Source organism: Suncus etruscus, chromosome 8 (genome assembly GCF_024139225.1).
Source record: "Suncus etruscus isolate mSunEtr1 chromosome 8, mSunEtr1.pri.cur, whole genome shotgun sequence".
NCBI lineage: Eukaryota > Metazoa > Chordata > Mammalia > Eulipotyphla > Soricidae > Suncus > Suncus etruscus.
Genome location: NC_064855.1, coordinates 97,563,650 through 97,574,207, shown reverse-complemented (window position 1 = coordinate 97,574,207; position 10,558 = coordinate 97,563,650). Strand labels below are relative to the sequence as shown.

The 10,558-nt window shown below is 36.6% G+C and overlaps 1 long non-coding RNA gene across 1 annotated transcript in view; it reads right to left on the bottom strand.

Annotated features, from left to right (window-relative positions):
- The window catches only part of LOC126016181 (uncharacterized), a 20,921-nt gene extending 11,870 nt beyond the window's left edge, over positions 1–9,051 (bottom strand). Inside the window, exons 1-2 of the long non-coding RNA XR_007498259.1 lie at positions 8,940–9,051; positions 3,444–3,515 (exon numbers count right to left, since the gene is read on the bottom strand). This is a non-coding gene — a long non-coding RNA (uncharacterized LOC126016181). The remainder of the gene's footprint in view (positions 1–3,443; positions 3,516–8,939) is intronic.
- Between the last annotated feature and the right edge of the window lie 1,507 nt (positions 9,052–10,558).

Here is a 10,558-nt window from a genome sequence, read left to right as displayed (position 1 = left end):
CACTATTAAGCCCCCCCCCTCCCCCCAGCAACCCTTGCCCCCAGCCTCTCTTCAAGCCTGCTCTCTCTCCCTTCCTTTTGGCAACCCTCACACCTATTCTGGGCTCTGGAGATTTGAGCTGTCTCTTACTTTTGCTGAAAATGGAGTTTGCATTTTTTTATTTCCCATTCTCCTTGTTGCTTTTGGATGATCTCCAATAGGAGAAGGGGGGTGGGGTGGGGCTATGCTAACTGCGTGGACCACATTCAGACCACAAGTGCTCTCTTTCCATTTTTATACTTCCACTTTTTCCATTGTCAAATTCCCTGAAATTAAAGTTACTAGACCTCTGACAAGGACGGCTAATAAAATGATTATAAAGTTTTTCATGAATGAAAGGTTATTACTGAGAGAACGGGAAAGAGTATTAACACTGCTGGCCTCATTTGATTAGACTCACGCAGCCAGACTCTATTGAAATCACTTTTTACCCTATTCTCATTGATGAATGTTACTAGTATGCTGTTTACTTCCTCTACCGGATTACAAATGAATGCAATTAAAATTCTAAAGCAAAAACTCCAATGCTCTGCCCAGTCCTCTGGCATATCAAGATTCACATACAGTCTATGTATTCAGCATAAGCAATGGTATAAAATAAAAAGTCTGTTCAGTTGACAGATTGGGGGGGGGTTTGATTTTTTACTTAATTATTAAAGAAAAACGATAGGTTTCCATGTGATTTTAGGGAAATAGACAACAAAGTAGAAAGTTGAAAAAAATAAAATAAAGCTATACTCGCAACCCACAAATTGCAAAACAGGATGAAAAACGAAATGTGTACATTGACTATGCTGTTCACCATCTCAGACTTAAAAGTTTCTCTTTCAATTTTCAGGCTAAAAATATTATCTGTTTGTGTATAAACACTTTTATAATTTTATGTAAGTTCTTTCCCATGTTTAGCCACAGTTAATTTATATATGGAGACACTCAGATTCCATTTCTTTTTCCATTAAATAGGGACTTTAGAAACGAAAAGAATTTGGAGCAGGAAAGAGCTAATTTTAAAGATGCTAAGTGAAATTGATATTTAAGTTGAAACATGGCCTTCTTCACCTCTCAATCCCCCATAACTCCTCTCATGCTTTAATTATGGTTTGTCAGGCCTATAATTTGACTATAATTTGCTTCTCTGAAAAAAGTTGAAGAAATGAATCATTTGTTTTTAATCCTTATTAGTGAGATTTCCCCCTCCCCTCTAAATTTTCTCACCTTCTAATTTTCAATACAAATGATGAATCATGAAGTCACTGGGATTTTCCTCAGCACGTTTGGCAACCTCTTCAAATTTCTTGCCTATAAAGAAGTCTAATTTAGGATTTTTATTACAGGAAGACATCATTTATTGCCAGAATAAAATATGGTCATGAAACAGATTAAGTGAATAACTTTTACGTGAAGTAAGTAGAAAAAAAAAAGTTTACATCATTTTATTTTCCTTTGAGTAATGTGCTATTATCTTATTTTATGTTTTTATTTATAGCAGTAAGTATATTTTAAAATGTCTAATTTAAAAAAATACTAAGCCCAAATAATTGCTTTTTAAAAAATAATTAGCTCCAAAGTCCATGTTTTATATTATTAGAGCATGCAGAGCATAGTTAATGCTCATTTTAAAATTCAAAACTTCGGAGTGTTGACTTAATATAGGGAAGGAATATTATAAGTGAATGAATAAACGAGGAATGTTAACATTTTATTTTAGCAAATTATATCTAGTAAATGCAGGCTGACTCAATTATTTTAGTTTACTTGCTGTCCTGCTTTCACATGAACATCCTTTATCTCAGGACACCTTAGACAGTGGCCTCTTGAGAAACATTTGGTTACCTCAAAATTTGTTTCTTTTTAAAATCCTCTTTAAAAATAACTACTTTTCATGATTTTTTTTCTTTGTTTAGCACTTGGACCTCAAGCTTTGACTTTCAGGTCAATTGCAAAGCTGCAGCCTCATTTTGTAATATCAAGTTCTTTTGGAACACAGCAAAATAGCTACTCATTTTACTAGGACTAATGTGGTTTTTCATATATTGACAGAGGTGATTAGCTGCCACAGAGGTTACGGCCTGAAAAGGTAAAATTGTAACTGCGTTGTTTGCTATAAAAATTCCTTTTTGTATTTTTGCATTGTATGTTTTGATGTTTACCTTTTTCTATTAAATGTGCAATTTTAGATTACCTTTGAAGATGTCAACCTAGAAGTGATCAAAATATTATTTAATGATTTTTATTGTGATTGAGGTGACATGTTTATGAAAGTGCTAATTTTTATCTTTGAGGGAAAATAAATGAAACTCTTTATTTTAATGGAAACTCTTGCCATTAGGTGCCAGGCACTGTTTTTAAAATAAATGTAAAAATAAAAAAGCCTTTCTTTGTCATCTTGGGAACTCCTGCAGTCAAAATAGTAAGCAGGTAATGTTGTCAAAATTAAATAAAATGTAAATATATTCAAATTTATTCAGGTGAATATTTTAGAATAGGTGCAATATTTTATGATCGTGATTTTTAAAAAAAAAGTTTAATTTGTGCTTTCTTTTTTACAAAAGGCCTGGGGGGGGGGGGGAATGATAGAAATGTTGATGGGAGCAAATACTTTGTTTCTTTCTCAAATGTTTATTTGTATATTGAGATTTATACCTTTTATACCTATCAACTAACACTGCTAATATTGTCACTGTCAACTAGTATTGTCAGAGAAATTTTTTCACCTACATTCTCATATGCTTTATACTTAGTGCTAATATAATAAACTTGGAACATGCAGCCAAGGATCACCTATAGGAAAGTTTAGATAGAAACAAATCTAAAAAGATAACACTTGGGTCTCAGTGTTGTTAAGGTCCTAAAGGATGTCCTTCGTGAAATCAGAAAGGAAAAATAATTATTATAAGGATTTTGTTATTATGAGAGGGACAGAGCACCACGTATAAAGTAATAGAGAGTGAAAAAAAATAAATCCAGGAGAAGCATTAAGAATAATAGTTTATTAAAATATTGCTATATTATTGGTCTGAATCCTCAATTGAGCTGTACATTTTAGCTTTGTGAACTATTAGATGCCATTTTTCATTTATGCCCATTACACTGGTTGTTTCTATGGCTTCCAAAGGAGAAATTACTGCCCTAAAATAATATTTCTCAAAAGAAAAATCCCCTGAAATAGCAAAGGAAAAGAAAATCAAGTGTGTGGCAACGTTAGCCCAAAGTGGTCCAAAGCAAAATAAAACTTCTTTCAAATCTCCCATTTTAGTGGGAATTTTGGTTATTCTTTATATTGTGGCTCTATTAAAAAAATGTTTTCTTCAAAAAGAAAATAACACATATGCGACTAGCGTTGATGGAAGCAATTTGCATAACTTAGTACATAAAACATCACCAAAAATCATTTTGCAACTTACACGATTATTTGTTCCATATTTATATAAGAAGAAACTGAAGCTCTATAAGATGAACTTACTCAAGGTCACCAGCTGTAAACAGAAAAAAGCAGCTTTCAGATATAGTTCAACTTACATGACAAATCTTAATTCTGATCTCTAGACTCTATATTATTATGGACCAAAGTGAATACAGAACCAGAAAACAAAAGAATCAAGATGAACTGGTAGATGTGTCAAGTTCATGTCAAGGAAGTAGAGTAAAGGGTTAAGTATAAGAATGCAAAACAGCAAAGGCAACTTACACAATATGAGTATCTAATATGCATGATGCATTATAAACTTATGAAGTCAAGAAAAAACCGGAAGGCCTGGGAAGAAAATATCAAGCACACCAAGTAACATGACTTATGCTGGAAATTAACTTCAGCTGTATATAACTTATACCCCTAGGGACCTTGACATTCCATTAAGTTTTGCTGAGCTGAATTGGTATGTTGAACTACAGAGACCAATATGGCAGAATGGATAATACAAGAGAACAGCGGAAAATAGGGTATGAAATAATTTGGGGAGACAAATCACCCATTTCCTTTCACTCTCTAGTACATGTACTCTCAATGGAAAGTTAGTGTTGGAGAACAAGACTAGGAGAAGTTTTTGTTCCATTTTATTGCTATTCCAACCCTGATTATTATTCTATCCTATGACTGGCTGATGACAAGCAATAGAAACTATTATGTATATTTCTAACATATTTTTAGGTTACCTCAAAAATAAATTTATTGCATAAAGAAGGTAAAATGTTCTTGAGATATTCATCCAAGATAACTTAATAAAATATGTATTATGATGTACATATTCACAAATAAAAACTTTATTGTTTATATTTTCTTTTCCTTTTTGAGACATACTTGGCAATACTTAGGAATTATTTCAGTCTTTGTGCTCTTTGATAATTTTGAGAGTGCTTGGGATGGGGTGGGTGGGAATAGTGGTTTTGGGCATTTAAACAGGATTGGTTTGGTGCAAGGAAAGAGGCATGACCTTTGTACTATCTTTCTGTCCCTTACTGCAATTTAATAACAATAAAATTTTATTTTTTTTGGTTTTTGGGCCACACCCAGCGTTGCTCAGGGGTTACTCCTGGCTATCTGCTCAGAAATAGCTCCTGGCAGGCACAGGGGACCATATGGGACACCGGGATTCGAACCAACCTTAAGTCCTGAATCGGCTGCTTGCAAGGCAAACACCGCTGTGCTATCTCTCTGGGCCCACAATAAAATATTTTATATCTACATGGCAAGGAGTGATATGGTAAATCAGTTACTACCCAGTTATAGCAAAATAACTGGATACTATAACATAATAAAATAATGGATGCTAAGAAAAATAAAATCTAGAGTGAAGTTCTTTTCTTTTCTGGGGGGGGGGGGAGGAGTGTGGATATACCCAGCTGTGTCAGGCTTGGGGCTCAGCAATTGATCTTGGTGTTTCTTAGGGAATGATGCAATGTTGGGGTTCAAACTCAGGCCTCAGGCATATAAAATATATGTTCTATTACCTTGAGCTCACTTTCCAGTTCATTGACCATTTTAAAAAAAATCACGTTATTTGCTTGCTTTGTTTATGTTTTTCTTTTTTTTTTTTTCTTCATGAACTCTAGTAGTTCCTTATTTGGGCTATGAGTCATTGGCTCAATATACATTTGCATTTTCATGTATATTATTTGGACTGAATATTCATAAAATAATATATGCAAATAGGTATATGGTTTAATGTATGAATACACACAAATATGAATGGGTAAAGAAAACATAGTACATATTTATGCAATCAAATATTATCCAGCCATAAAAAAAGGAAAGAAATCCTGTCATATGCTGCAGTATGGTTGAACCTGGAAGACATTAGCGAAATAAACAAGTTGCAGAAGGATAAACACTGTCTGCTTCCACTTATAAGAGGTATCTAAGTTGTTAGACTCGCTGAAGCAGAAAGCAGAATGGTGGTTGCCAGGGGCTTTGGGGGAGGAGGAATCGGGAGTTACTATTTAATGATATAAAGTTTCTAGTCATGCATGATGAAAATGTTCTAGAGCTCAGCTGTACTACATTATGTGTTCATAGTTAAAAATAGCGTACCCTTCCCAATTTAAGAGGGTAGATCTCTTGGTATGAGCTCTGGGATATTTTGGGCGAGCGTTTTTAACTTGATAATGAAAACAGCAGATGAAGGAAAGGATGGGAACATAATATCAATTCAACACATTAGCTGACTGTTTCTGAGTGCAATCCAAGCCACGGGACCATTCAGTCCTTCACTCAGGGCCCGTCCTTTGTTCCGAGTTGGGGCAGTGACTCTGAGAAAGTGCCTGCTGAGAACAGGGCCTAGAAGTGACCAGAGGTGTGATCCATGTAATTAACCTTTAACCCTGTCCTGTTCCCAATCATGGGGAGCCACTCTCTTCACGGTCATGTCAGCCTAGTGTGGCTGTCCTAAATTTACCTCCTTTAGTGTGGGTTGGGCATGCTTGAATGTTCATAGTCTGACCTCCTTAAGAGGAGTGACAAGGTAAACTCTTTTAAACTCTTCTTCTATTTCTCTTTTGGGTTGACAGTCAAGGAGATCTCTGGTTTCTAGAGTAAATTCGGTTATATTTTTGTCTACAAATGACTGGCTCTCTTAGGAAATACAGTACTTGGAGTCTAGAGAAGGGTGGAAAATGTGATGAAGGAGGTGTGGACCTGGCCAATGGAAAGCATTTCGGTGGGTCTAATGATTTTGGGAAAATCTCTGCAAGGCTGGAACATTTTGCCACACATAAGTGGTTATTTCCTTAGCCTCTTCAACATTCAGTGAACGCTCTGTGCAGCACATCGTTGAGCGAGGCAGCTGAAAAACAGTCTCTATATGGGTTTGTCAAGGAGAGATATTTCAATTTAGGGGTTTTAAATGTATTGCGTGTAACAAAGCCTGCGTTTCTTTCTTTCTTTTTTTTTTTTTATTTCCAGTGAAATCTGCCTCATTCGGGTTCATTGAACTCACGGTAACATAGTTTAATATGTTCAGAAAGCCCTTTGAGCCCTTTGAGGGAGTACTGTAAAGGCTTTCACCACTGCCCCCCCACCCCCACCCTCTGTAGAAGCAGGAAATCAAGTTCTGCCAAATGCAAATGAGCTCAGTCTCCAAAAGGCAAAGTTTCAAATGCACAATGCTACAGGATTCAAGACTGCCTGTCCAGTGTAGATTATAAGTGCGTGTGTTTGTGCGTGTGTATGTATGTGTGTGAAAGGGAGGGGTGGGAGGAGAGGAGGATAAACTGTGGCCAGTCACTGTGCCATCTTAAAATATGTGATTTTTTTTTTTCTTTCAAAAGCATAGCTTTGCAGAATACCTCCAATTTCTAGTTGAAGTTATGATGGCTTTTTTTTTCTTTGGAAACTCCAGGGCTTCCTGGGAGTTTGAGAGTCTGTCTTCCGTTTGGGACTCAAATGGTCTCTCATTGATGAGCATAATCTAGTGGATCTAAAAAATCAAGCTGAGTGACTGAAAGACGGCATTGACTTTGCTGCATGAAAAAAAGAAGAAGAAAAGAAAACAGAAGAGAACACAGGAGCAGGCCTCTGCAAAGTTCCTCCACCCTCCAAGGGTTAATGCAGTCAGTTCCAAAGGAGTTAGGCAACCCTGAAATAGAATGACAAATGTGACACTCTCAGACTATCAGTAGCAAATATTTGAGCTTATCAAATAACAGAGGAAGTAGTTTAGTTACAAATAAACCAATCCTCATAAAACAAGTTTTCACACAGGGTCATTTCATAGAGCTGGAGACAGCTAGAGGCCACTCATAGGCAGAACCCCCACTCTGTGTATACTGGGTAACAGCCCCTCATGATTAATGGACAGCCAGTGGGGAGGCTGCGTCCCGCGGCTCTGCTGAGCCACGGAGCTGGGCCCCTATCAGCAGTTTGGCCATAAACAGCATCTCAGGATTATGGTGAGGAAGTGACTCATCTTTTGGGAACATAGCTGGATTTGTGCTCATTCTCCCTCCCTCGCCACCCGCCTTTTTTGCCCTCACTCGCTCTGCTCTCTCTTCCCCCCAACCCCCCCTGTCTAGCAGAGACCATCGTGTCCTAGAAACTATAGTAGATGTCACTGCTTGGCACTTGCTGTGCAAAGAGAGGACAAGTATGTGGGTGTGAGGGGGAGGTGGAAGGCTACTCTTAAAGGGACAGCACAGCGCCTGGGGTGGCCAGGCCACGGTGGGCTCCTATCACCTTTGGAAATGTGGTTGTTGAAGGCATCTCCGTTGGGAGTCCAGAAAAAATAAACAATAAATAAATAGAAACAGCAACCCTGGGAGGGGAATAAACCAAAAGGAAAAAAAGGAGTGTTCAACTAGCAAACCTAGTGGGAGAAAGTAAAATTCTATTGAGATGAAGAGCAGGGGAAAAAAAAAAGGCCTGTCCTGATTTGATTCACTGAGAAAGGAAAAAGAAAGCCATTCAAAAAAAAAGAGAAACAAAAAAGCCAGATCTTCGGTATATGAATGTCATCTCACTCAGAACAGAACTCTGAGTGTACATTTTTATACTGTGTCATAGGAAGGTTGTTTTATGCCCACCCCGTAGCAAGAAAACGTACAAAATCGGAAAATAGAAATAGAAAGCTGAAATTTTTAACCATTTTACCACTATTCCAAGACAATCCTTATGAGCACTTAAGTGTAGTTTCTTCCAGACTTTTTTCAGCCACGTTAAAAATAGATGGTTGGGACCTTAACCATATGTAGAATTTTGCTTCTTACAAATTTCAGCCAACATTTTGGCATAATTATGGCCCCATCAAGCGATTCAATCTTTTTATGCATCATTTTAAAGCTGCAAAGTATACATTTTGCCATTTTGATTAACGTAGGGCAGTCTGGGAAACGTTCTATGTTGCTGTGAAAAGCATTTCTTCTTCTACATTCGAGATGCATTATTTACTGTTTCATGGGCCTTATTTAATTTAATCTGGCTTTAATAAAAATGGAAGGGGATGTTCTATGCTCTATATTCTCAGAGCTAACTCATTAACATTTGTATTTAAAATAAATATTCTGCTGTTGAATTTTCCCCTGAGTTATGAGAGAATCAGTCCTAACCTCTTGACTACTTCATTCTACTAATGCTCCTTTTTGACAATCTACCTTCAGATGTCAGGGTGAATTTAAAAACAAAAGCATGGCATTCACATTAGCTCTCTTCCTTACGGCATCTTTGTCTCCTATCTCTTGAGTAGATGCACTTAGTTAGGAGAGACATCCATAACTGCTTTTGATGACCATTCTCATTTTCAGGCTCAGGAACTGGACCCATTTCCCCCCAATTAGCTGTGAGCCACTCTAAATTGTGAATAACCACACCACCATGTTTCACCCACATTACCTCTGCTTTCTTTTATCTAATCCACTTTGCAAGTGCTAGCCTAAAACTATAGCACTGAGTTCATTTCAAATATTCCACATACCTTGGCACCTAAGAAAGGTTCTCTTCATGGTTTCAGAACAATGGCCACTAAGGGTTAAAGCCCAGTGGTAGCTCAGTGCTGTCCTTTGGGTTGGGAGTCCGTGGAGACTGAGGAGGCTGAGGAGGCTGCCTGCTTGCAAAGTGTGGAATTTAGCTGGCTCCCAAATAGACTTCCTCTAAATGGAATTTAGTTTTGATTCCTATGAGACGTAGGTTAAAGGACAGAATAGAGTTTCTTTTTAGAATAAACCCCAGATTTTTCCCTAGCCTTTTTTTTTCTTGCCTGAAAATAAATATAATTTAGAGATTTTCATAGTTTTTCAAGCCTTTTATTTTTACACAATCCAAACCAAACGTTAATAGCTTCCGTACATTTACTCTTGTCAGATGTTATTGAGAACATACCGGTGCATTCCAAACACTGAGGAATATAGAGCCTTAAGTACTAAATCTCAACTCTGTGTCTCTCGATAAGGCTTTCTTTTAAGTTAACAGCAATTCTAGATTATAATAAAATTCTACAAGATAAGTCAATGATTTATAGCCTGATTTTTAAAGTGCATAAATATTTCTGTAATGTTTATTTCTTCAAATCATTTCTGATAGTTAATACAAAAGCAAAAGCAAAATCTAATCTGGCTAGAGCGATAGTACAGTTCATAGGACATGGCCTTGCATGCAGCCTACAGAATTAGATTCCTCAGCACACTATCCGGTCTTCTGAGCACCAACAAAAATAATCTCTGAGCACAGAGCCAGGAGTAAATCCTGATCATTGCTCAAAGAAAACAAAACCTGATGAGAAATCATTTATAAAGATATAAACAAATGAACATTTAGTTAGTGCATACTATATCCCAAGGCTTGCCTATGTATCTTTTCCTAATGACTAGCACATCTGTCAGTTCTAGGGTAACCGTTTCTGTGCTAGGGATCAAACCCCAGTTTTTGACATGTAAAGCACATACTACAGTCCTTTGAGTCATCTTCCTGGCCCATGTCCTTAATTTACTTAATTTTAAATTTAAATCTTATAACAACATTTTTTACGGGTAAGTATGGTTATTTAAATTTTGTCAGTTTACATATAAATGCATGATTAGTAAAGTTTAGAAAGTTACTCATTTAAAATATGACAGATTCCAAGAATAAGGAGTTTACTTGCTAAGGGATCCATGCCTCTTTTCTAGCTGTATCAAATAATTGTGAAATAGTTTTACTTCTTGTGAAAATTTCACTTCCTGTGAAATTCCATCAGATGGAGAATTCTTAAAGCCATTCTTAAAAAACTTATTTACTGATTTATTACTTTATGGTTTTTAGAAATTAAAAATGATTTTAATAGATACCAAGACATAAGCAAATATTATCCTATAGATTAAACAAAAAATTGTCAAGGACCAAATCAGCATATAGCTTGGTACTAAAAATGTGTCCCATCAACTGTCTGATTATGTGCCTCTTAGAGGGAACATTTTGTGCCCAGGTTTCCTGATGATTGTTCTTGCTCACTCTTTCTGGATCATTTGCTAGGTTAAGACTCTATTTCTGGGACTGAAGCAATAGTGAAAGCTGGTCAAGCATTGGCCTTCCAAACTGGGTTCCATGGTCCTCCACATG